Source organism: Ambystoma mexicanum, chromosome 6p (assembly GCF_040938575.1).
Source record: "Ambystoma mexicanum isolate Mex_15411 chromosome 6p, UKY_AmexF1_1, whole genome shotgun sequence".
Lineage (NCBI taxonomy): Eukaryota > Metazoa > Chordata > Amphibia > Caudata > Ambystomatidae > Ambystoma > Ambystoma mexicanum.
This window is the reverse complement of record NC_090935.1, coordinates 679,007,373-679,033,980: the sequence shown is the minus strand read 5'-3', so window position 1 is coordinate 679,033,980 and position 26,608 is coordinate 679,007,373.

Genomic DNA, 26,608 nt, shown 5'->3' with positions numbered 1-26,608 from the left:
TAGCTCCCTCTCTTGGGACCACCCCTCCCACCCCCTTGTCTTTCTTTCTTGTAGTTGTAAGACATTAATTCCTATGTAATGCATCAAAATAATGCGGAACCCTCCCTTTGGAGGAAAATACTGATAATAGTGGCTTTATGCAGAGAAATGCTGGTTATCGGTAAAAACATTATCCTAATGATTGATTCCCATCTGGACACATCTGTAAACATGATTCCCAAATCTCACAAGGCAATCACAGCAATTAAGGCTCTGCTGCACAAGACCAAATTCACTGACCCATGGTGACTGCATAACATGACAACAAGACACTTTATATAGTGTTAATTAGTTTGTACTTTTTGATACCTTGTACACACCAAAGCCAGTTCCCTGATGGACCTAAATGGTGAACTTTCTGGAAAATGTCACTTCTCTGCCTGGGCATCTAGATGGGTTAATAAAATAATACAAGATGGTAAGCCTTTGTTGTGGCCAAAATAGTCCAGTTATAATATTCACTGAATAAGATGTTTATTATTTAAAACCCTCTTCCTCTCCTTTGAACAGGTCCAAACAAAATGTAGCCTTCCAACATGAGAAATGTTTTGCTCCTGCCTGCTTGCTTCATGCTTACCTTCATGGCTCTGTATTGCCAACCGTCCAATCACACATCCCCCAATATTTTGTAGAACCAAGCTATGACTTGAAGTGGCCACATTGCTTCTAAAGCATATAAACCCTAAAATATTCCCTTTCCACTCCCCAGTTGTCCTTTGGTAGTGAGTGGTCTGATGATTTAGGGAATCAGTTAACTCTGATTTGCTAGGGGAAAATCTGGAAATATACCTCAATCACTATAGACCCTTTTTTTTCGTTCCATCCCCACCAGCTTTACAAAGTAAAAATAAACTGAAGGACTCAGCTGTTTCTTGGCATTACTACTCTGATAGTGGTTCATTGCAACATATTTTCCTGAAATGTCCACGATATTAGGTGTAACAGATTATTACTTCCATTAATCTGATAGTAAGCATTTAAACCCTGAATTTATTTATATCGAAATCTGTTATATGGATGGATGCTTTCTCTAATAATGCTTTTAAGCTAGAGGTCTTTCTGCGTTCTACTACTAAAATTATAACAACAAATTGGCAGATGTATAACTTGACTTCTGCCCAACACCAGCTAATAACAGACTAAATATGCTTCAACTTATTTTTTTATTAAAACATTATTAAGGAAATCCTGGACCAAGTAATTTCCCCCAGTATTGGAAAATATTAATAAATGTACTACAAACAAAGGGTCTTTATTGGAAGTTGTTTGCTTTTATGATGTGTTCTTCATGCTTTGTATGTCATCCTCTGATGGATCTAATTTATTATTATTTTGCTTAAGGAAATTATATGCTATATACTTGGATATACATCAAATCTTTCCAAGAGCAATGTGAGTTACAATACCTTTATAGATCTAACCCTGGGTCAATACTGGGAGTTATGAGCCAATAAACCTTTTTAAATGCCCAGCTGTGCTCAGGCCTTTAACGCAGTCTTCTAGGTCCATAACTCCTGGTACGTTCTGCGGCGAGGTCCATAAAGCTTCAGTAAAAACCCTTGCTGTGCCCTGGGGTATAACTCAGTCTTTAGGGCCCATAACATCCGGTGCTGCCTCCAGGTGGAAGTATAGTCCTTACTTATATACAATGACTCTTCTCCTTAAAAGATTTGTCAATTTAAGCAATAATCCCCAAGCTTGGGGGGGGGGGCATTATGGCTTCAGGTAATGCCCCAGGGCACAAATAAAATGGCCGCCATGGAATGGGATACCTAGTCCTTTCTCATCTAAAAAATCAAACAAACAAGATGGCTGCTATGGAATGGGGAGAAGGGACTACACGCAGTCCCTTCTCCCTTTCCATGGTGGTCATTAAAAAGAGAGGGAAAAAAACAAAGAAGATGGCCCCCATTGAAAGGGAGAAGAAACGTTCTCCCTTTCCATGGGGGCCAGAACATAGAAGGACGCAGTGGCAACCGTTGTGACCGGGGCCGTGTCGGTATGGTAAAGACCAATTGAGGGCCAATCAGATCGCTTATTGCACATTGGTTGACCATCGCCGGGTACTAATATTATTTCACCAACTCTTAAACTAAGGGCATGACTGTTATATGTATTTGAATCAGTCTGATAGCAAACAGTGATTAGTGCACATCCTACTAACTGATGTGTGTCTCTTAATGTAAGGTTTGTTCTTCCATAACCCTCAATCCCTGTTGATCCCATCCACCCCCACGTTTGATTTGACTTCCTTTTCACCCCTTATTTTTGATATATTTGGCACTGCTATCACGCATATATGGACATCCAGAAATTGCAGTTTATTCATACTTGTGTAATGAATGTGTGCTTGTGTGTGTTTATGGCTGAACAGGAATGGAGACACTTATGAATAAATCTGATTTCCTGTGTACACAGAAGCAAAAGAGGATGAGGTGTTCCAGTTCCGTGAGGAAAAAGTTTAGACGAAAACTGGAAGAGGCCCACACACATGCGTTCAGACAGTAGTGGTTCCTATTAAGCCTTTAGGAATGCACCAGTTTCACTCATAGCTACACTACCGGAGGAGCATCCTCAAAATCGCAACTGTTTTGGCAATGAATGATAATGAGTAGAAAATTAACAACGTAGCAAGATCAGACCTTCTTAAATCATGGTTCCTTAGAAACTGTTGAATGCAGCACCACAAACCACAGCCAATCAGGCAAAGGGTTTTTGAGGAGCTGACCAAATGCAACAACGTATGTACCCAAGGAGGATGCCAACTGAGCACAACTTCTAAAATAAATGACAAACCTAATGGGCAATCACTGATATTCCCCTCTGCTGGCAAACTGGTGAACCCAAGTGGTTTATAGAGACCTAACTCTACCGGTCAGAGTTAGATTTCATTAGATATGCCATTTTCAGCAGTTATACACAACTGACTGAGATCAGAAAGGGCTGAATCCATGGATCAAAGTGAAATTTAAGGCCCCTCAACCAGATCAACCTCAAGATACTGTGAAGTATAAAAGTCAGCCATCCCCAAAACAGACAATATTGTTTTCATAATTAAAGATAATAAAGCGAAAGGAGGCTTGCGCCAAGTCTTGCAAAATGAAGACAAGCGTGGAGTGAAATAGCAATTCACTGTTCAAGAAAAAGTTATAAAATAAGCATTTATCCTTCCAGTTAATGACTGCTGCTTTGACTATCAGACAACTACAGAAAGGGAAAAAGGAGCATTCATTATCCATTGTACAGGAAACATTTTCGAACTCTTTAATGTGAACAACAATACAAATTAAACATATATACAGTAGCTACATGCACAGAATACTACTATTCATTACTTAAAAAGAAAAATACATATGTGGCACAGGCACAAAGGTCTTCACCATTGTTGGAAAGTTGCAGCTAAACACATGAGCTACTGAATCAGAGAAAAGTATTACTATGCATATAAACTAATCTTTCATTTAGCATCTTGAAGCTATGAAAAAGTGTCTGGATTTATCTTCACTTAAAGATAATTACTTTAAATGTGTTGATGTCAAATTCAAGACAACTATTAATGTATATCGCAATTTCACATAAAATGTACTAAAATTAAGTAGTTAATATGACTTTGTCATACATCATACATCATGTCCGAAAAGGAAGAGTGGAAAGTGCCTCCAGTATCCAGAACAGTGATCCTGAACATCAAAAGAAATTAAAAACAAGAACTTGTCTTTTTTTCCATATTTATCTTACATGATACTGTAGCTTTGATTTCCCTGAAGAATCTGCAGTATTTGGCAGATAATTCAAACCAAAGCATGGGGAGATGCACAAGGTACCCAATATCTCAAACCCCTTCCATTGTGGTAAGGAACAAAGAAACAGATGCATAAATAGTTTGACAAAATACCTGATTAACTTACTCATGTGCTTTTTTGGTTTATAACAAACAGAACATCTATAATTCCATTCTTTGATTTTTTCATTGGAGCGTGATAACCCTAAAAATAACAAATTCCTAAAATTGATAAATTTGATATCTAGAAAACACCTTATATCTTTTTGTTCCACAAACACACAATTATAAATAAATCTAAAATCATATACCATTTTTAAATGCCTGATTACAATAACTAAACAGGTCCAAAATCAACATCAACAAAACCTGCCTGCGCATTATTATAGGAGACCAACATAAATCTGTTTTTAAGGAAGAGGTATTATGTGCAAAATTGAGAAAGTATTGCAGTCTTATTACATGTACAACTGGACAGTGGATACATACATGTTCCAGAGTTTCAATTTCGTCAGGCAATTAGCAAAATCCAAAAATATCATTTTCTCTCAATTTACCTATCCTGGCTTCTAAAACTTCTTTGGTGTGTAATAGATTAAATTGAACATGCATCAAAGGTTTGGCCTTGTGTCTTGTTGGGGATAGTTTAACATTTCCTGTTAACATATGATTTGTTTCCAACTGGGGGGGAGCATGATTTCAATCCTAGTTGAATAACTTGTTCTTAATTCACAAAACAATAACTCCTTTCTATCTAATAAAGGTCAATCAATTGCCTGCATAAACCAATCACTATAGAAAATGCTGGTATAAAAAATGGTTATATGTCCCAAGAACATCTTTTATTTCAGCTAACAAAGTATCTGGGCTAGATGACCAAAATATATATATATATATATATATATATATATATATATATATATATATATATATATATATATATATATATATATATTATTTTACATAACCCATGCAATGTTGTCCCAACATACATTGATGCAATACCTACTTCTGTCCTAAATCCTTGAATCAGAATAGATTGAGGCAAACCTAATAAGACTTTCCAAATATGCGTTCCCAAGTTGTCAATATACTTAGCAAAGCAGTTGGAATAATTTGTGCACCTTGTAGAAAAGTCGGAAGGATTGTTTGCATATCAAGGGTAATATATACAATCCTCCATATCTCCAATTACACTTTTTATAAGATTTAAAAATGGTACCATTATTTTTTTTTTGTGCATCAAAAGACACTTGACGGTAATAAATAATTAATAATTGTTTACCCAAAAAATCAAAACTGGTTAGCGACCATGCACCATTCATCATTTATGAACTAAGAGTATTTCTGTTGACCTGGTCTTTACTTCGGAAACAACATAATAACAGATGTTTCAACATTTCATTCTAAATCTTTCTCAAGCATATATTTCCAAAAAGCATTAAGACCAGGTTGACTGTCATGAATGCATGCCATGCAGGCACTGATGCAACTTGAATGGTACCATCTTTGTCTTCCACAGATCTACCTGTTCTGCATTTCTATGATAGAGTGCCTTAACAGAAAGTATTAATTTCACACATTTCTAATTCATTAAAGTTGAAAAAGCAGTGCACTGGATATATTTGCATATGTAAACTGTATATTTAAACCAGATTTCAAAACAAAGGATGAACCCCTGGGCTACAGCCTATGCCCCTGGCAACAGAGGCATTTGCCAGGAGTGAATCTGTGTGCTCTCAAGCAAACTGTGGGAAGTTTACTGGTCCAATCAGTTAACATGAACTCTCAATGGGTAGCAGTACTCCTGTACTACAGTACAATGGGGCATTAAAAATGCACAAGACAAACTCAAGACAAAAGACCCTGTTTCTAAACTTCAAAAATAACATTAAACACAAGCTTTATATTGAAATTAAAGCCACAAGCAATGATCTTGTTGTTTTGAGCTAATCTTTAATACAACCATTCCAGTGATGGAATGTAGTCTATTCAAATGATCCTTTGTTCAACAGGATGTCTTCATCAAAGCAGATGGTTACTACTGACAATGGGGAAGCTACTATATTAAAAATGACAATCAGAAATACACTTTTAGTTGTGATTTCTGAACCATTTAACTCTCAAAAAACAAATGGCTGGACTCAGCAGATAAATGCAAATCTTATGCATAGACAAATTATTTATTAAAATGTATAAGGTGTGCATAATTTGAACATTTTAATAACTCCATCATGCATGAAGTAGCAGAAACATAAGTTATATCTTTGGATTCAGAATATTCGTACAAATCTTTATATGTAATTTTTGGCAAAACTGCATGACCATGAAAATCATTTTTCAAAAAATGTATATTGCAGTTCAATATCAGTTTCTGGCTCATAAGGGTAGTGCTAGTTCTTAGCTGACAAATTCTTGTATAATGCATCAAAATTCAATTGACCAATAGGAGCAAGGCAACCTATCATAGGGTGTTTCCAATCTAAAATGCTGTCTGAAATGATTTTTTTGGGAGGGGGTTGCTGGATATTTAAGCTCAAACATATAAGAAGAAGGGGCATTTGGGGAACCATAGAGAAAAGAGAACCCATCTGTCAAGAAAGATGCAGATTGGATACAAACAGGATGCAGCTGATGGCTAACTAGTTTAATAGGGCCTCATGTAGACTGCACTCAATGAAGATGCCTTTCCAAAACCAGAACCACATTACTTGAGAGACACTATGGAGCAGGGGGCACTGACTGCAGGAACAACGTACCTGGCACAGCTGCCTGAGGCCAGTAGGTTTCACTGTTCTGGGCATTTGAAAAAAAAAAAAAAGAAATTAGTATTAATGACCCCGGATTACATAGACAGTTTCCCCAATAAATAATGAGATCCTAATGTATTCTAAGAACCCTGTCTAAATGTATACAATGTAAAACATTAAAAGATGATATAATGCTGTGTGATTCATAATTAAAATTCAAATTAAAGGTAGTATTATCATGACAGAGCTTTTCCCCTGGAATTTGGAATCTCTGGAAGCTTTACACACCTAGTAAGACGAGAAGAGTCATAGACTACCCCTGATCTAACCGTATGTAGAAGGTAGGCTTGAGAGAAAGCAGGTTGCCAGTGTATAGATGCTGGCAAAGGAGGGTCAGGGGAGAGAAATTTTCAAAACAAGTAGATTTATTCAAAACATTATTGCACACTATATAAAAACAGTAAGTATACAGAAACAGAACCTATTCTTTTGCCAGCATCTATACACTGGCAACCTGCTTCTCTCAAGCCTACCTTCTACATACGGTTAGAACAGGGGTAGCCTATGACTCTTCTCTTCTTACTATATATGCCTTTCTGAGTCCGGTCCCCCTTCAACAAAAAAGAAGGCTCCAAGCCCACCCCGTTTCTACCCTCCCAGCTTTACAAACCTGACATTGAAATGTGGAATTCTTTAATTGGTGTCTACCAAAGGCAATTAAGAAACTGAAATGCACTCCTTAACTAACACATGGAACTGGGTTTTAAGGATTAACATGATTCCTTGAAAATAGTGAGATAGTTAGGCTCTGCTGCCCCAACATTCCAAAAGCAACAGAAATTATTCTGCAATTATTTTCAACCAATCAAACATCATACAAGATTAAATCAAATAGTGTCTATGCCCAAGCTACAAACCAATAGTTTGTTATAGTATCCAATATTTAAGATTTAAATCAGGGTTGTCCAGCTCCAGGCCTCAAGGGCCAGAAACATGTTGGATTTTCATGATACCCCTCATTAATATTCAAGAGATAAAATTACATACAATGATTCTAAAAGTATGCACATTTCTTCTCATGAATATTAATGAGGGATTTCCTGAAACCCATCAGGATTCTGGCCCTCGAGGCCTGGAGTTGGACAACCCTGATTTAAATGATTTGGGGTAGTTTTACCGCAGCTAAAGTGTTTGTGACGTACATGACTGCATGAGAAATGTATGTTATACAAAATTGTACATACATTTCCCATGCGGACGTACATGTTAAAACAACCCCAAATCCATACAAACATTAACCCCCCACCCACACCCCCAACACACCCCCACTCTCTGCTTTCCTTTCATTCTGATGTGCTGTGTCCCTGCAACGCTGGTTCCCTTTCACTTCCGTGATCAGTGATATTGTGGTACAAGTAACCGAGGCGGTTAATGACTCATTCACTTCAGGGATCATTCCTGACTACCTTAAACACGCTCTGGTCATTCCTCTGTTGAAAAGCCTGGCCTCAATCCGGCAGTGTTGTCTAATTTCTGCCCTATCTCTTTACTCCCTTGTTTGATGCATCTTTGGTGTCCCCTCTTGTCGGTTTCTTTTTGGAATCGTCTAATTTCTTGGACCCATTTCAATCTGGGTTTTGTCCTGGCAAGGGTACGGAGTTGGTCCTGGTCTTTGTTTTGGGTGACGTGACTCGTCTGGTTGACCAGGGTGGGGTGGGTGCTCTCATTTGGTTGTATTTATCAGCTGCTTTTGATACAATCGACAATCCCACCCTGATCTCTCGCCTCTCCACCGCTGGCATCTCTGGCCAAGTACTGGCTTGGTTCTCCTCTTTCCTGACAGGACACTCTCAGTCTGTTTCTCTTTCACCTTTTTATTCCCGGGTGTTCTCTCTTCTGTGTGGTGTTCCTCAGGGTTCTTCTCTTTCACCCACTCTGTTCAATTTATACATCCAACCTGTACTGGCTATGATCCTATGTTATTCCTATGCTGAGGACACCCAAATCTTTGTACGGCTGGATCTTACTAAATCTGAATCGGCAGGCCAGTTGAAAAGATTTTTGTTAGCCATTGCTGAGTGGATGGCAAGAAATTGGATTAAGCTCAATGGTGAAAAACCGGAGGTGCTCGTTGTGGGTACAACCACTCCTTCCTTGTTTTGGACCCCAGAGTTCTGGCCAGAGAGTCTTAGCTCTTTTCCTCAGCTGGTCTCCTCAGTGAATGACTAAGGCGTAAAGATCTCGGCCTCTATTTCTATGGCTGACCAGGTTTCTCTTGTATGCCAAAAAGCTAATTTCAAGTTACAGACTCTTCGGAAGGTACTGCCTTGTATTCCTGCGATGTGCCATGCCCCTGTTGTTTCTTCCTTAGTCATTAGCAACATTGACTATTGTAATGCCCTCTACCTGGCCCTCCCAAAGCATTTTTTGTGGCATCTCCAGCTGCTGCAAAATTCGGCTGCCAGAGCCGTTCTTCGCCCCCCGTGGGGAGTTCACATGACTCCATTGCTGCAGCATCTCCATTGGCTTCCTGTGGAGCAACGTATTAGGTTCAAGGCATTGTGCATAGTTTCACAAGGTCTTCTACGGCTTAGCTGCAGAATTTCTTCAGACAAGGTTTGGGCTGTATATACCTTCTAGGTCATTGCGTTCACAGGATCTGAAGACCATACAGCCCCCGAGGGTCAGGTTTTCCCGTATGGGTGGGCATGCTTTCTCGGTGATGGCTGCAAAGGCCTGGAATCAGCTTCCTCTTCCTCTGCGCAGCATTGAATCTCACTCATTGTACCGTCGAGCACTCAAGACTTTTTTTATTTTAGCTTTTCCTGTGGACTAGACTGACCTCCCTTTAGCTTAGCGCCAAGATGCCTCTGGGGCTTTTGTTGTGCTGTACAAGTTTCCTCAAGATAAGATAAGAAAGGATTGAGAAAGTGTTGAACGAGGTGGAAATTGTGTTACTCAACTGGCATAACCAGGACTTGGGGAATTTAATTGTATTGTGGGGTGACTTCAACTGTAAATGTATGGTGACACCAGGGGAGTTTGAGCAGTTGAACACTATTGATGAGTCAGCGGACTGTGTTACATCATCTAGAAGAGCCAACATTGGGAAGAAGTGGTTGCAATTCTTGTCGCAGTGGGACTTTTGTCAGAGCAATTTGTTGGGGAGGGCAATGCTAAAGATGAGCCCACATGATGCAATGCAGTGGCAGCATCAACGATAAATTAAATTTTTTGAAAAATAGGGACGGGGTAAGAGTGACAGAGTTTCACATAGTCAAAACAAAATTGAGCGACCATACAATGCTAATGTTGACTATCCTAGTAAATTTCCATACGACGGAGGCTGAGTCTATGGGCAGTAGAAACTTAGTGATTTCTGAGTCGATGAAAAGACTGAGTCAATATAATCAGAACGTAGGGAGGGTGAATGAGAGGTTGGCTGCCTGGTGGAATGGTTTCTTATTGAAGGCCAGGTGGGATATGTCTTCCCGGACAGTTTCCCCAGTTTGTTAGCCAAGCAGGGAATAGTGAAGGGTACAGCCCGGTATGTTTGAAAGAAGAGGGGTGCCTGCAAATATAGTGCATACAATTGACAGGAAGGTTGTGGTCAGAAGAAGACTGCTGAGAAAAGAAATTAGGATTTAGAGGAAGTTCCAGTATATGACAGAGAAAGAGAAATTACAGACAAAAAATATGTTGACTCGAAAGTAAAGATCATGGAGCAGCCAGCATAGGGTAGAGAAATACATCCAGAACAACCACGAGCGAATGCGTCACCTGAGTCAATAAAGATATGCGCTTGATATGGTGGTTATTCAATAAAACAAGTAGAATCCAAATACCTGCACAGGTAGGGTGCCTGAAGATTCCTTAAGCCAAGTCTGGGGGGAGAGGTTTTGGGGAGAGGTGTAGCTGGGAATGGCAGGGACCTGCCAGTAGGGCAGACCATAGAGTGGGTGCATCATTTTGATAGAGATGATATAGAACTGGTGATTAATAATCTCAAGAACTCCAGAGCCAGCGGCCCGGACAGAGTGACAAATATGATCCTAAAAACAATGTGCCTCTCTGGGCTGGTATTCTATGTAATCTCTTCAAGCACATAGCAAGGGATGAGAAAAACCCTATTTCCTGGCTAAATTCCGTTCTGATTCCTATTTAAAAATCAGGCGACAGGTGTTCCCCTCTGAGCTGTCGGCCCATTACCCCACTGGTACATCTTCCAAGGTCTTTGCCACAATGGTGCTGAGAGACCTGAGAAGCAGGGCAGAGGCTTCTAACCTCTTTCACCCACTGCAAACAGGGTTTAGGAGAGGAGTAGGCACACTGCAAAGTGGCATGACCCTCCATGCTTGTGTGTCGGATGTCGGTGGGGGCACAGTGAAAAATCTATATGTAGCCGTCATCGACTTATGCGCTGCGTTTGACAACGTGGACCTGGCCCTGCTTTGGAGGATGTTGTTGAGATGGGGTATAGATCTGAGCCTATTGAAATTATCCAAATGCTTTACACAAGCAACACCACGAAGGTGAGGGTCAACCTCACTGGCAAACTCTCCAGGAGAATTGGGGGTCACAAAGGGGTCCGGCAGGGGTGTATGGTTGCGCCAACCCTTTTTTACTTGTATCTGGCAGATCTGTAGGAGGCATCTAAGGCCTCGGGGGGTGTGCCCCACGGTGGATGGATTTTAGACTGAGATGCATTGCATATGCAGACTACCTCCTCCTCGTGGTTTAAACCCCTGCGGCACTTCAGAGGTGTTTGTCCAGGGCAATGAAATATTCGGCACTGAACCAGCTAACAATAAATCCTGCCAAGTCCTATGTAATGAAACAAAGAAAGAAGTTCCCAAATGTGGGAACTCGAGTCCTCTGCACTTTATAGGTGGCTCAATAAAGAGTCCTGGTAATTAAATATATTCGATTGATTTGTTGTTTTTTAACAATAACATTCAATATTGCACACTAAGGTAAACAATTATAAACAATTATAAACATATATCAGTCAAACTGACACAGTTACATTTCTTTATCGAACTAATTTGATTTATTTGTGTTCCAACGCGTTTTGTGAAAAAATCACTTCTTCAGGGGCAAATGAACAATTTCCCACAATAATATCTACAACAAAAATATTTAAATAATACATATTAGTACAATTTAGATTGACGCTATTAGCAGATTGGTTCAAAATAACATAATTCTTGGCATTATTCAAAAATGTGTATTTAGACCAATCGTGAAGATCAACATGTCATCATGATGTTCATTGTTTTCTTCTACTATGCTTTAACACGTGTCTATGCATTTGTATCTGTATCAGTCAGTGAAAATCATATTTAAAAATACCATAGATTCATAGGTGCAAAGTCAGAATCCACCTAGTGAATGAGTAAACGGTTACCTATGGTCTTGCTTGTAGTGTCAATGAGTCCTCTGTAGTATAATCCAAAAAGACAGGTGAGGTGAATATGTCTTCTCAACCATTTTGGAAATAGGGAGGTGTGGAAGAGTAGCCTAGCCCTAAATGAAGAAAATAGGGTACTATAAGTATTTGAAACCCAAGGATAAGTGTTAAAAAATAAGAGCAGTCAGGTTGGTGACTTACCAACAAGTTTTCTAATGTATTCTTCCAAGAAATGGAGATAGTTCAGAAATGACAACGGTCAAGGTTCGGAATTTCCCGGACAAGTAGTAAGTTGATCACTGGCTGGTAGTTGCAAAAGAATTCAGTGGAGATCCTAAATGAGAAAGCTTTCCCATAATGTAAAGTCAAATAGCGAGAAAAGTATAAGAGGCTGGGAGGTTAAAAAAGGAACTACAGGAAAACCTTGTAGCAATGTACTTAATTCTGAGAAAAAAGATGAATGATCCTTGAAGGAAGACGCCATCACCTCCAGGAACTACTTCCTAGATGATGGTCTTAAGCAGAAACTAGCATCCTTAAATACTATATCCGTGATGTTATCACAGTTAACGACGTGCACCATCAATGAGTGACGTCACAGTGTAATGTCTGTGGGGGTAATCCATGGATTATTTGCACACAAAAAAACAGGATTCTGCCCGCAAATCCCTGTTTAACAAATGGGGATTTGTGGGCAGAATAGCGCACAAATCCCGTTTTGTTCAGCGCAAATAATCCATGAATTACCCCAGTGATGTCACTGTGCGCATGTGTGACATGATGATACCCGTAGATGCGGTAACAAGAATGCGCGAGAAAGTAAGATAAAGCGTAACAAAGATACGAAGTTCTGATGCAGGTGCATTAGCGATATCATTTATAAGTGGTATAGTGAGACCCATATTAAGTGCGATTTTAAAATATTGCAGATCGTATTGTGATCGGAATAAAGAAGATAAATGGGCATAAGCAAGAAAAAAGGACCAGTTGGGCAACTCAAGAGAAGATCAAAGGGGCAAAAGAAAAATAATAAAATACTCGAGATGTCAGAAAATAAAAGGATAAGAATTCTACGTATGGGTACAAAAATGCATTAATGACAGGAGGATGTCACAGTAAGTCTTATGTCCATGCCTAGTGTAAATAGGACACTTGTAATTTCAAAAGTAGCTGTTTGAATAAATATTCACAATCAATCTATAAATACATTAGTAGCATATGTACAAGCAAGTCATGCTAAAAAAGAGACGTCAAATGACGTCTGATGCCAAGTGTAAAAAGGACCCCATATTTGGTGGTTATTTACATAGAGGTACATTGATGGACTGACTGATAGTCTGTCTCATGACGAGTTCACAATCTTATTTTCAATTAAACATTACGGACCAATATAAAAATTGACCAAACTTGTGGATGGGTATGAACTAAATCTATAACATGACATACCCAATTCAGCAATGATGTCTCACAATCATTTCTAAGCATGTTTCCAAGTAAGCTGTTTGGTTGTGTCCTAGTCCTCACAATCTTGGCTAGCCACCCTATGTTAGTAAAGTGTAGTCGCTGGTTTATAGAAAAGGGCCCATATAAAAGTCCTCATTGAGGCCCAATGGTGCCAATGAGTCCAGTTTATGGATCCAACATCATTCTTTCTGTGCAAGACGTCTAGCAAGGCCACCGCCTCTAGGTAACTGTTTAATGATTTCTAAGACAACCCATCTCAGTTGGGAGATGTTGTGTCTATTGTCATGGAAGTGTATGAAGACTGGGGATTTTTGGTTACTTGTTCTAATGTTGAATTTACGTTCTGTTAGTTTTTCTTTGATTTTCCTTGAGGTTTTAACAACATAATATTTGCCACAACGGCATTTCAGGGCATAAATCAGATTTTTGCTTTCACATGTTGCATAATCCTTAAATTGAATTTTCTTGCCACTATTTGGGTGGTCGATGTGGTCTCCTTTCAAAATATTGGAACAATGTTTACAATTAAAACAAGCAAATGTTCTATGTTTTTGTTTTGTCAGGAATGTTTGATGTTGGCTTTTGAGTTTTTCTGCCTTGATGAGGTGTCATGACCCGGCGAAATTGCCCCTTCTGGACCTCATGGTCATTGTCACGAAGGGCTTGTACTCCTTGTTCCTCCCAACATGGCCGTACCAAGCTCTGTGCTATGCGCTAGCTTTCACGTCGTGGCACGTACTATAAATTGGACACGCCCCTGTGGGTCAGCGCATCTCAACACTATCTTCGGTAGTGACCCGACGTGTGCTTACTCTCTACATTGGTTTCCTTTGATCCTCTTACTTCCTTGCTTGCCTTTTATCCTGTTCCTGGATTTCCCCCCCTACTTACTCCTTCATCGCTAATCCTGGATACCCTGGAACCACGAACTTCCCGGAACTCTGAACGCGTCCTGCAACCTGACGAGGCTCGGGCGAGCATATTCAAGACCCGAACGATCCACAGGAAGTCCTGCGGCCGAACAAGGGAGATCTCGATCACAGGTGAGACGGGGGGAGATTTACGACAGTTTCAGACGCCAAACGATCAATACGGATTCTACCATGGAGAATGCTATTCAGGACCTGATGCGCGGAATGCAAGAACTTTCCACAGAGATGCAGAATTTAAAAGCAGAGAATGCGGCGCTAAGACAGCTTGTCTTGTCACGTGACTCCGCGAACAAGGACAGCGTATTATTGGGAGGAGTGGTTGATAAATACGACGGTTCGACCTTACGTGGATTCCTGGATTCTTGTTTGGTACATTTTACCTTCAAGCCCTACTATTTCTCAACTCCTAGGGCTAAGGTGGGCTTCATAATATCGCATCTTTCCGGTAATGCCCTTACATGGGCCACTCCTTTACTGAATTCAGGGGATGCTCTCCTGGATGATTATGAAAGGTTCATCGCAGAACTGAAGACCATGTTCGAACGTCCAGAGCTGGTCCACGGTGCTCAAGAGAAGTTACTTGACTTCCAACAAGGATCCCAAGACATGTTGACCTATGTTACCAGATTCAAACAGCTAGCCAAAGAGGCGGACTGGCCCCTAGAAGCCAGTTTTACCTTGTTTCGCAGAGGTCTAAATGAAAAGATTAAGGACAAATTATCCAGGGTGGCACGTCCTAGTTCATTCCAGGCCCTCCTGGACTTGTCTATGCAAATAGACTTCAGAATCCAAGAAAGAAAGGCCGAAAAGAAAAAGAATAAAGTCTTAATTCAAAGAAACTCCCCAGAGAATACTACAAGGACAGAATCTGCCAAGAATCCGAGCACTGATTCTGAACCCATGCAACTTGGAGCCTTTCGTGGACCAATTTCCCCACAGGAAAGGTTAAGAAAGATACACACAGGCTTATGCATGTATTGTGCCTCAGATAAACATCTAGTTAAAGAGTGTCCTCTGGCTCCTCCCCGATGCTCGGGAAACGCCAGCTCCCGATCCTAAATGGAGCAAGGTTTCGGGAGAGCGATGTTTGCTCCACATCAATTCCATCCTTGAATTCTCCTGGACAAAACAAATTGGTGATATTACAGGCCTTTTTATCCCCATCCAAGGACAAGGTCTACCCCATACTGGCCTTGGTGGATTGCGGAGCAATGGGAGTCTTCATTGATCAAGATTGGGTCAGAAGTCATAACATTCCATATGAAGCAAGAGGTTTTTCACAGCCAGTGGAAGCAATTGACGGAATACCTCTTTCATCAGGACCCATAAGTCTGCAAACAAGGGAGATCCATCTTTCCATAAATCATCATCAAGAAATGATTGTGTTTGACATTATAAAATCAGCCCATTACCCCTTGGTTCTGGGCATGCCCTGGTTACAAAGGCACAATCCATATATTAACTGGACGGCCGGATCCTTATTCCTGGGCTCGGAGTTCTGTATGAACCATTGTTTAAATCTGGATACCTCAGTCACAGCTCCTATAAGTCTACCAAGGTGTCCAGAGACACCATTCATGGTTTCCAATATTGTACAAGTTCCAGAGATCTATCAATGGTATGCTGATGTATTCTTTACTGCCATTGTTCAAGCCTTACCTCCACATAGACCTGAAGACTGTGCCATAGATACTGAAACCTCAGCAGTGATTCCCTTTGGCAGGATGTTTATCCTTTCAGAACCCGAAAAGAGAGCCCTCCGGGAATACCTAGACACTAATCTTGAGAACGGCACCATAAGACCTTCAAAATCACCAGCTGGTGCTTCATTGTTCTTCATTCCAAAAAAGGATACCAAAGAGCTCATACCTTGCCTGGACTATCAGGGCCTAAATCAATACACCCTGAAAGACAGATACCCACTACCCCTGATCTCGGATACCCTTGAAGCTGTGAGAGGTGCAGTGATATTCACGAAACTGGATCTCCGAGGTGCTTACCATTTGATCCTTATCCGGGAAGGAGACGAATGGAAAACAGCCTTTAGAACACCCTTTGGTCACTTTGAATACCTAGTCATACCCTTTGGTCTGACTAATTCTCCCACAGTCTTGTAGCGTTTTATGGATAGGGTGTTCTCTGACATGTTATTTCTCAATGTTATCGTCTACTTGGATGACAGATTGATCTTCTCCAAGGACTCCTTGAAACATGAAGAACATGTAAAAGCAGTACTTCAACGTCTCTGTGAAAATCAACTCTTAGCCAAACCAGAAAAATGTTTGTTTCATGTTACATCAGTTTACTATCTGGGATTTGTCCTTAGTTCAGAAGGTATTAGTATGGACCCTTCAAAGGTGAAGGCCATACTGGCTTGGCCCGCCCCAACATCTGTTAAGCAAATACAATCCTTCCTGGGGCTTGCCAACTTCTACCGGAAATTCATTCCCACCTTTTCCGAGATTTTTCAACCCATTGTTAATCTCCTGAAGAAAGACATTCCATTTAACTGGTCTATACCACAAGACAAGGCATTCCAACACTTGAAAGAAGAATTCACTCAGGCCCCCATCCTGGCCCAACCTGACATAAATCGTCCTTTTCTAGTGGAAACTGATGCCTCCAATTACGCCATAGGAGCAGTTTTAAAACAAGAATCCGATGATAAGTTGGAACATCCCATTGCTTATCTCTCACGGACCCTGACCACCAGCGAGACTCACTACTCAGTTCTGGAGAAGGAGTTATTGGCTATTCGTCATGCCTTCACTGAATGGAGACATTTACTCCTGGGTGCTAAATATCCAGTTCAAGTCCGTACTGATCATCGAAATCTTCAGGTCCTACAATCCATGGAGTGCAGGAACAGTAGACAAGCTCGATGGGCCTACTCCTTTGCTCAATATCAATTTCAAATTTCACATGTTCCTGGATCGCAAAACTTGATTGCCGATGCCCTTTCTCGGCATCCCGACTATGTTCCTTTGGAGGATAAGATCTATCCTAAAATGTTTCCACCCACAATCTTTGTAGCTCAAGCGATCAATCTCCTGGAAGAAATCAGAGCACAGACTCAACTATCTGAACTCTGCAAGGACATATCGAAGAAAAATCCCTGGCGTCTGACAATCAAGGAAGGATATTTATTCAGGAACAATTCAGTGGTCATTCCGACAAAAGAACTTCAACAGAAGGTAATGAATCTATGCCATGATACTCTTCACTCCGGCCATCGAGGAGTAACCAACACCTTCTGTCTTATACAAAGACAGTTCTGGTGGCCAGGGATGAAGTCCAGTGTAGTTCAATACATCAAGACCTGTGCTATTTGTAGTCAGAACAAATACGATAATCAGAGGCCGGCGGGTCTGCTTCTACAACCTACGTTGCCAACCAGACCCTGGGAAGTTATTGCCACTGACTTCATTGTTGAATTACCACCTTCCCGAGGATATACAACCATAATGGTAACCATTGACTTGTTCACTCATCTTGCTCATTTTACACCATTGTATAAACTACCATCTTCCTCAGAACTTGCTGGAATTTTCCTGGAACATATTTTTCGTCTTCATGGCCTTCCTTCCAAGATTATTTCGGATTGGGGACCTCAGTATATTTCACAATTCTGGAAACATCTCTGTCGTGTTCTAGGAATCCAACGTGCCCTTTCTTCAGGCTATCATTCACAAACCAATGTGGCAACGGAACGAGTAAATCAAACCCTGGAACAATATCTTCGTTGTTTTGCCACCAAGGTTCAAGACGATTGGTCTCTCCTTATACCTTTAGCCGAATTCTCCTACAATAACTCAGATCATTCAGCTCTCAAGATCAGCCCTTTCTATTGCAGTCAAGGTTATCACCAGTCTGTTCTACCATCAGTTCTTCCAGAATCTACTCCGGTACCTACCCTTGACTATTGGATTCAGACGCTGATTGACTTACAAAGAGAGGCAAAGGATCAGTTAGAACAGGCCCAGACTCGAACCAAAAGATATGCAGACTCTAAGAGAAGACCATCACCTTCCTATTCAGTTGGCGATCAAGTCTGGTTAGCCTCGAAAATGTTACCTCGACATCTACGACCAAACAAATTAGCTCCTCGCTATTATGGTCCATTTTCTATAAAGGAGATCATCAATCCTGTCTCCTTCCGACTTAAGCTCCCGGATTCCTGGAAGAAGATACATCCAGTCTTCCATACTTCCCTATTGAAACCCTACATTAGTTCTACTCAAAAACCCTTCAAACCCACACCTGTTGTTGTGGACGACCAGTTGGAATATGAGGTGTCCAGGATATGTAATTCCAGGTATAGGAGTGGTCGACTACAATATCTGGTTGAGTGGAAAGGTTACCCCCCCTAGTGAGAGAACATGGGAACCAGTTTCTAATTTAAAGACCCCTCGTTTGCTCAGAAGATTCCATCTTATTCACCCAGGCAAGCATGGAGGAACCAGTCTTCGGAGGGGGCATGCTGTCATGACCCGGCGAAATTGCCCCTTCTGGACCTCATGGTCATTGTCACGAAGGGCTTGTACTCCTTGTTCCTCCCAACATGGCCGTACCAAGCTCCGTGCTACGCACTAGCTTTCACGTCGTGGCACGTGCTATAAATTGGTCACGCCCCTGTGGGTCCGCGCGTCTCAACGCTATCTTCGGTAGTGACCCGACGTGTGCTTACTCTCTACATTGGTTTCCTTTGATCCTCTTACTTCCTTCCTTGCCTTTTATCCTGTTCCTGGATTTCCCCCCTACTTACTCGTTCATCGCTAATCCTGGATACCCTGGAACCACGAACTTCCCGGAACTCTAAACGCGTCCTGCAACCTGACGAGGCTCGGGCGAGCCTATACAAGACCCGAACGATCCACAGGAAGAGTCCTGCGGCCGAACAAGGGAGATCCCGATCACAGGTGAGACGGGGGGAGATTTACGATATGAGGGAATCTCTGAAGTTTCTGCCTCTTTTGTAGGCTAACATGGGCAGTTCAGGAAATAGTTTGTTGAGGTTTGCATCAGATTTGATAAAATCCCAATTTTTCTGGATATTTTTTTTTTATTTGAAAACTCTGACTCGAGTATTTGAGGGTATGGATCAATCTTGTATTTTTCATTTTGGTTTTTTCTTTCAACAGGTCTGCTCTTTCCAATAACCTTGTGCGTTCAATCACTGTATTCATTGTCTGTTCAGAAAAACCTCTTTTCTTAAATCTTTCTTTCACATTGTCGAATTCGTGTACCAATTGGGTCACGTCAGATGTTATCCTTTAGCCCTCAAGCATTGACTATAGGGTAAATTTTGTTTAAGGTGCACAGAATGAAAGCTTGAAAAATGCAAGGTGCTGTTCGCATCTGTAGGTTTTCTGTAAATCTCTGTAATAAAGGTACTGTCCACTCTTGAGATGTTGACATCTAAGAAGTGAATATGGGGATTACCAATCTCCAATGTGAATTGTATCTTGTCATGACATCCATTCAGATAACTGAAAAATTGCTGCAATTCCTCTTGTGAACCATGCCAGATACCAGAAATATCGTTGATGAAGCGTTTCCAAAAGATGATGTTCTTTTTCCATGGTTCCTTGTCCAAAATATAGGTCTTTTCAAAATGATACATAAAAATATTCGCATACGCAGGTGCCACTGAGGAGCCCATGGATGTACCAGCGATCTGTAGGTAGAATTTGTTGTCAAATCAAAAGTTGGTGTTGTACAGGATTATGTAACTCAATAGCAAACTCTTTGTGTATTGAGATGGCTTCATGCTGTAGTAGGAACCATTCTAATGCTGCAATACCTTCTGCATGGGGAATAGAGATATAAAGAAAATTCACGTCCAATGTAAATAGTAGAAGCAAAGGTTTGTTGTTGTGCATGTCTTTTAATAGTCGTAGGAAATGTGAGGTATCTTTTACGTATGTCTCGGTCTTCTGTACCAATGCTTGCAAGGCTCTATCTAAGTAGATTGCTGATGGATGAAATATGCTTTCTGTACCGGCTACTATGGGCCTGAAAGGAGGATCTTGCATGTGTTTATGTACTTTCGGTAGTGCATAAAGTGCTGGAATTACTGGAAATGTTTTATTCAGGAATTCACTGTATGGTCCTATATCCAGTCATAGTCAAGTGCTTTATCAATTGTCTTCTTGATGACCTCTTTGATAGCTATGGTTGGATCATTGTCTAATATCATGTATGTCCTTTCATCCCTTAACAATTTGCGACATCCTTCGTTGCACATTTCGATGTCCATCATTACAAGTGCACCGCCTTTATCAGCCGGTTTCAGTATGATGGTGTTGTCTTCTGATAATTCTTTAATCAATTTCAATTGGTGCATCCTGATGTTAAGCTTGTTAGAGATGCCAAACTTCAGGCGTTTAAGTTCTTTGATAGTTTTGTACTTAAATAAATTGATGGCTGGGTGATTGATTTGTGGATGAAATGTACTTTTTTTCTTCATTTCAAGAAACTCATGTTGTGTACGTTGTATCGGAGGCTCAGGAATTGAGTCAAAAAACACTTTTAGCTCCATTTTGCGAATCAATTTGAAGAGATTAACTTCTTTGAAGAGTGGTGTATGGTTAGTCGGAATGATGGAAATACCTAAGTTCAAGGTGTCCTCTTGTGCTTTGGTAAGATATTTGGATGAGATGTTAAAAATAATAGAGTCTTTTATTTGTTTTTTTACCTGGGCTTTCTTTTTCCCTCTATGGGTTTTTCGCCTCCTTCTAAAAAAGGAGGAGGTCCACATGTGGATACTGTTGAAGTAGTTGGGTTTATTGATGGTTCAGCTTCCCTCAATGGTGGTTGATTCTCACTGGTGCTTATATTTGGATTCTCACATTCACCACTAGTTACATCAGAGCTGTCAGTATTGTCTTGTGGATTAGGTTGTCTGGGAGATCTTGCTGGAGTTCTTGCTGGAGTTCTTTGAGGTCTTAAATTATTGTAATTATTGTAATATTCCTGCCAGGAGTATACAATATCGCATGCATAATCTAAGGTATCCCTCCAGAATGTCCTAATTTTCCTTTGTTCTATTTCACGTTTCTATGATTCCAGTTTCTGATTTGTATTGTCAAGTATTTGTTTTAATTCATTGCCAGTTTTTAGTTTGGAGAGTTTTAATGAAATATCTTCAATTTCTCGATTGATTGAGGTTAGAGATTTTGATAATTCCTCAATTGTTAAAAAAATCAGATCAAGTGAGCATTTGTTGAGGATCTGTTCCCACCTTCTAACAAATGACTGATTCTCTATGCATAATGTAGGTTTGGGTAAACTCTGAGACCTCTGGGTATCTTTTTACTTTTGGAATACTGCGCTAGCATCGTAGCATGCAATTTTTGCAATATTTCTCGCCTGATTAGTTTTTCTAATTTAGATATTAATCTTTCTGGGTTATCATCGCTAGCCTTAATTAATCCAAGAATTCTATTAGCTTCCTCTTGAATGAATGCTAGAGTGGTTGCTGATTTATCAGTTAGTACATGATATATTTAAATGTATATTATTTGTGTGGGTGCGATCGATTCGATATATGCCACCCCAGTTTGGTAAATACCAAAAATGGGTAAATATATTAAATCAAAAAGAAGGAAATCGACCCGCAGGAGTGCAGGTCGATCCTTCTTTTTTAGTCCTATGTAATGACCTGTAGTAAAATGAAGAAGCAGAAAAGCTACACCGGGAAGATCAATGACGCAGTAGTGGCAAAGGTAGACTGCATAAAATATCTGGGTTTACCATATATTTTTAACAACAACAAATAATACAGGAAAGGAAAATGGAAGATTTAGAGAGCTTGCGTCTCTGGCAAAATATGTCAAGAGCAGATTATGCGCCCACTCGCTCTTACCCTTAATCGAGTTTGTTTGTTTGTTTGTTTGTTTATTTATTAAATATAGTGCTCCAGACCCGAAGGCAAATGGGTGCATCGGTACAAGGTTGCAAAGTACATATTCAAGGTATACAATTATACATTATACAATTTGTAAAAAACACATAGCAGTAGTATCGATCATAGGAGGATGAGGGGGTGAAAGCTAGGTTCTGTTCAGTAACCAGCTGATGACCTGTTTCCTAAATGACTGAAAGGAATCGATTGATTTGATATTAAGTGGTAGGGTATTCCAGAGTTGGGAGGCAAGGACCATGAAGCTGGAACCTCCAGCTCTTTTTAAGGAAAATCTGGGCACTGTAAGGCATAGAGTGTTGGAAGATCTAGTGGTTCTGGCAGCAGATTTTAAGGTAAATTTATTGGTGAGATAACGAGGGGCTAGGTGGTTTAAGGCTTTGTATGTGAGACAAATGGTTTTTAGGTCAATTTTATGTTTGATGGAGAGCCACTTACATGCGTTTCTGGTGGTGGAGATGTGGTCACGCCTTGGGATGTTTAGTGCTGCTCGTAGCGCGTTGTTTTGGAATACCTGTAATTTATTAATGATGGATTGGTTTGCGCCCAAGTATAGGCTATTACAGTAGTCCAGTTTAGACTGTATGAGAGCCCTGGCCATCATAAGGCAGCTATCAGCGGACAAGAAAGGTCTGCAGGCCCTGATCAGCTTGTCCGTGTAAGCAGTGGCTGAGGCATTCATGTTGAGTTGTTTGGAGAGGTTAGTGTTGGCATCAAGATAGAAGCCGAGGGTTTTTACACTTTTGACGATGGGAATAGTATTGCCATCAATAATGATGCTGTTGTAGTTAGGGCTGAGTTTCGATAGGTTATTGGGAGAGCCGATAAGGAGAAGTTCTGTTTTCTCATCATTCAAACAGAGGCTGTGTGTGGCCATCCATGCTTGAATGAGGGTAAAAGATGTCATTAATCCGGGTGATATCCATATTGTAGTTACCTGATAGGGTTAGGAGTATCTGGGTGTCATCAGCATAGTTGGTGTAGGTAACACCCAGATGGTCCAGTTTGTCAAAGAATAAATATATTGTACAAAGTGGGGGAAACACAGGAGCCTTGTGAGACACCACATGTGATGGGGATAGGGTCAGCTGCCGCTACTGGTGAAAAGACCCTCATGGTTCTGTTGGCCAGGAAGGATTGTACCCACATGACAGCAGAGGAGGAGAAGTGAGCAGCAGAAGATAAGTGGTTGCACAGGATTTTGTGATCGACCAGGTCGAAGGCTGCTGATAGGGCAGCTTCCCAGCCGATGGTTCTACCCTTTTGGTGGGTAGGTTGAACACTAAGTTGTGTGAAGCCATGCTCGACTAAGGCATTAGCTAAGGAGGAGGCTGGGGAGTCATTAGGGTTTTTGTACCCAAGGTTGAAATCACCCATGATGATGATTTGCCCTGAAGGTTTAGAGTTTTCAGCTATTAGAGATGTAATATCTTCCTCAAAGGTTCCAGGATGACCTGGGGGCCTGTACATGAGGTGCATGGAGATGGTGCTATTGTGGGAAGTTTCAGCTTGATAGTGAGGTGCTCGCAGGATTTAAATGGAGCTGTCGTGATAGATCTTAAAACTAGAGAGGATTTAAAGATGATGGCTACACCTCCTCCCCGAGCATTAGGTCTGTCGGTTCTGAGGATGGAGTATTTGTCAGGGATGGCTAACATTACGGAGGGTCCTGCTTCCTCATGGAGCCAAGTTTCTGTTATGGCGAGAAAGTCAAGATTGTTGGTCAGGATGGTGTCAGCGACTTCTATAGGATGGGCCACAAGGGATCTGACATTTAGTAATGCTCCTTTTCAGGGAGGTAGTTTGGGCTTGTTAGGGGCTATGTAATTTGTGTGCACCTTGGTGTAGGGTTTAGCAGAATGTTTGCTGAACGTTAGAGGGAGTCTGGTGCCTAGTCTATTGTTACGGGCTGTGAAGTTAGGGTTGACTGTGAGTGTGTTTTCTAGCGGCTGGGTTGCGGGGAGCTTAGTGCAGGGTTTAGTGTAGTTGGCTTTAGTACTAGGATTGATGCCTCTAGTCGGACATGGAGCGTAAGGTCTGGGATGGTGCAGAGTTCTATCAAGGATAAACTTGGCGGGGATGACAACTGGGCTGTCGCCGATAGTGGTGGTGTGATTATGGGGGTAGCTAGGTGAGAAGGGTGGCCTGGTAGGCAGGAAAGGTGTGGGACAGGGGATGGGGTAATGTCTCTGATAACCAGGTTTGGCTAGGCCATTATCGAAGGCTATATATTATTCGCCACTGCAAGGTACAGTACCTTGCATGATGCAAAAGGGGAACATGATGAATGTGAACCAGGTGAGCATAGTCAAACTGGTGTGGGGCTGAAACAGGCTGGACAGGGGTGACAGATGCGCTCAGCTAGGAGGAGTCTCTATTGGCTGGGTGCATAAAGATAGGCAGTTTTAACTTTGGTTGGGTACACAGAGTTGATAGGTTCAACTGTGGCTAGGAGCATGAAGATAGGCAAGATCACATAGGCTTGGTACATACAAATCAAGCAGTTTCAACTTTGGCTGGGTGCATAAGAATAGGCAATTTCAACTTTGGCTGGGTGCATAAGAATAGGCAGTTTCAACTTTGGCTGAGTGCATAAGAATAAGCAGTTTCAACTTTGGCTGGGTAAATACAAATAGGCAGTTTCAAATTTGGTTGGGTGCATACAAATAGGCAGTTTCAACTTTGGCTGGGTGCATACAAATAAGCAGTTTCAACTTTGGCTGAGTGCATAAGAATAAGCAGTTCCAACTTTGGCTAGATACACGAAGATGGGTAGGTTTGTCATTTGCTAAATGCACATAAATGGGCAGCAAGCTTTGCTGCTGTGGGCGGGACTAGTTGGTGGCGGCATTTTGTATAAGCCGTTCCTTGCACAGAGAGGGGCGATTTTGCTGCTATAGCTGGAGTAAGGTTTCCCAGGAGCTAACAATAAAGTCTATGCCCACTGGGAGAAGCTTAGCAAATGTAGGTGAATTAGTATAGCATTAGTCGAGTGTAAGAGCGACAATGCTGTGGGAGGGGCAACTCGGTCACTGTCGGCCTATGACTTCAAGCAAATTAGTAAAGTTGGACAGGTGGGTGCAACGCCGGGGGAAGAAGGATATTCCTTACTGGGTGGCGGTTGGGGGGAACGCAGGGTAAGTTGCAGAATAGGCAAATAGCAGTCGTTGTAAGGCATGTTAATAACAGTGGATAATGGTGGAGTGGGGCCGTACATACACATTAGATAGTGGTGTGAGGCCGTATTGTGAACAAAGTCGGGGCTATGGAGCGCATCGAAAAGGAAGTTTTATATGTTATTTACTACGGACAATCAAACAGCAAAGGTGGCAACTCAATAGGGTGTGGCGACTGTGAGGGGCAAATAAAAGTTACCTTTTGGAGTGATCAGGGGATGAGGGGGTCTGGCAGACGGCAGTCCCGGCAAGAACAGGCAGAAAACAGGCAATGGCCTTGTTACCGTGGGCCTTGATGGAAGTGGGCCGGCTACGTCTGCCAGCAGCCAATCAGGGTGAAATGGCCCAGGCGGCCAATCGGCAGATGGCAATGGCTACTGGGGGCCTGGTAGGCTCTGGAGGCAGGCAAATATGAACGGTCGGCCATCTTTGAATGTATTAGGTACCTTGTGTACCTTAATGGTGAATAAGGTGCAGCAACAGCATTTACAGCTGTATTGGGGCAAAGGCAGGTGTATTCTTCCTCAAACATGAGTGATTTTTCTATGTAGAGGCTGCAGAGTTCTTGAAGGGCGATTTTTCGGGGCTAGCGCTACGGTCACAGCGCTTACCGGTATTACTGCAGGGATCAGCTGGGCTTTGTGCAGGGTGCCCGCTACTCCTGCAGGGGCGGATCCTGGTCGGAGGAGCTCCTGCACCTAGGCTGAATAATGGGATGGGACCACAGGCAGAAAACAGGCGATGGCCTTGTTACCGTGGGCCTTAAGATCTCTGCTACCATTTTGTATGGGAGCGAACCAATGAAGGTAGGGAATAGGAGTTTTATTTACATTTTGGAAGGCAGGTTGTTGAAACAAGTCCTGGGCCGCCCTCGATTAATCGCAGTGAGTGTTATGACATTGGAGTTGGGTTTAGTGTTGTGGCGGGCACAATTCAAGAAGCGCAGTGTTTCTCTCTTCTTCAAACTAACTAAGGTGGAGAAACCACACATCGATTTTTACTTGAATACCATGATGGTACAGGAAACTCTCCCCTTCCTACGTGGATTCAAGAAAAGATGCGAGCTATTTGTGAGCCTGACAGACGCGAACAGTTCTGACTCCGATGAATTCGTGAAAAAGAAGGTGCAAAG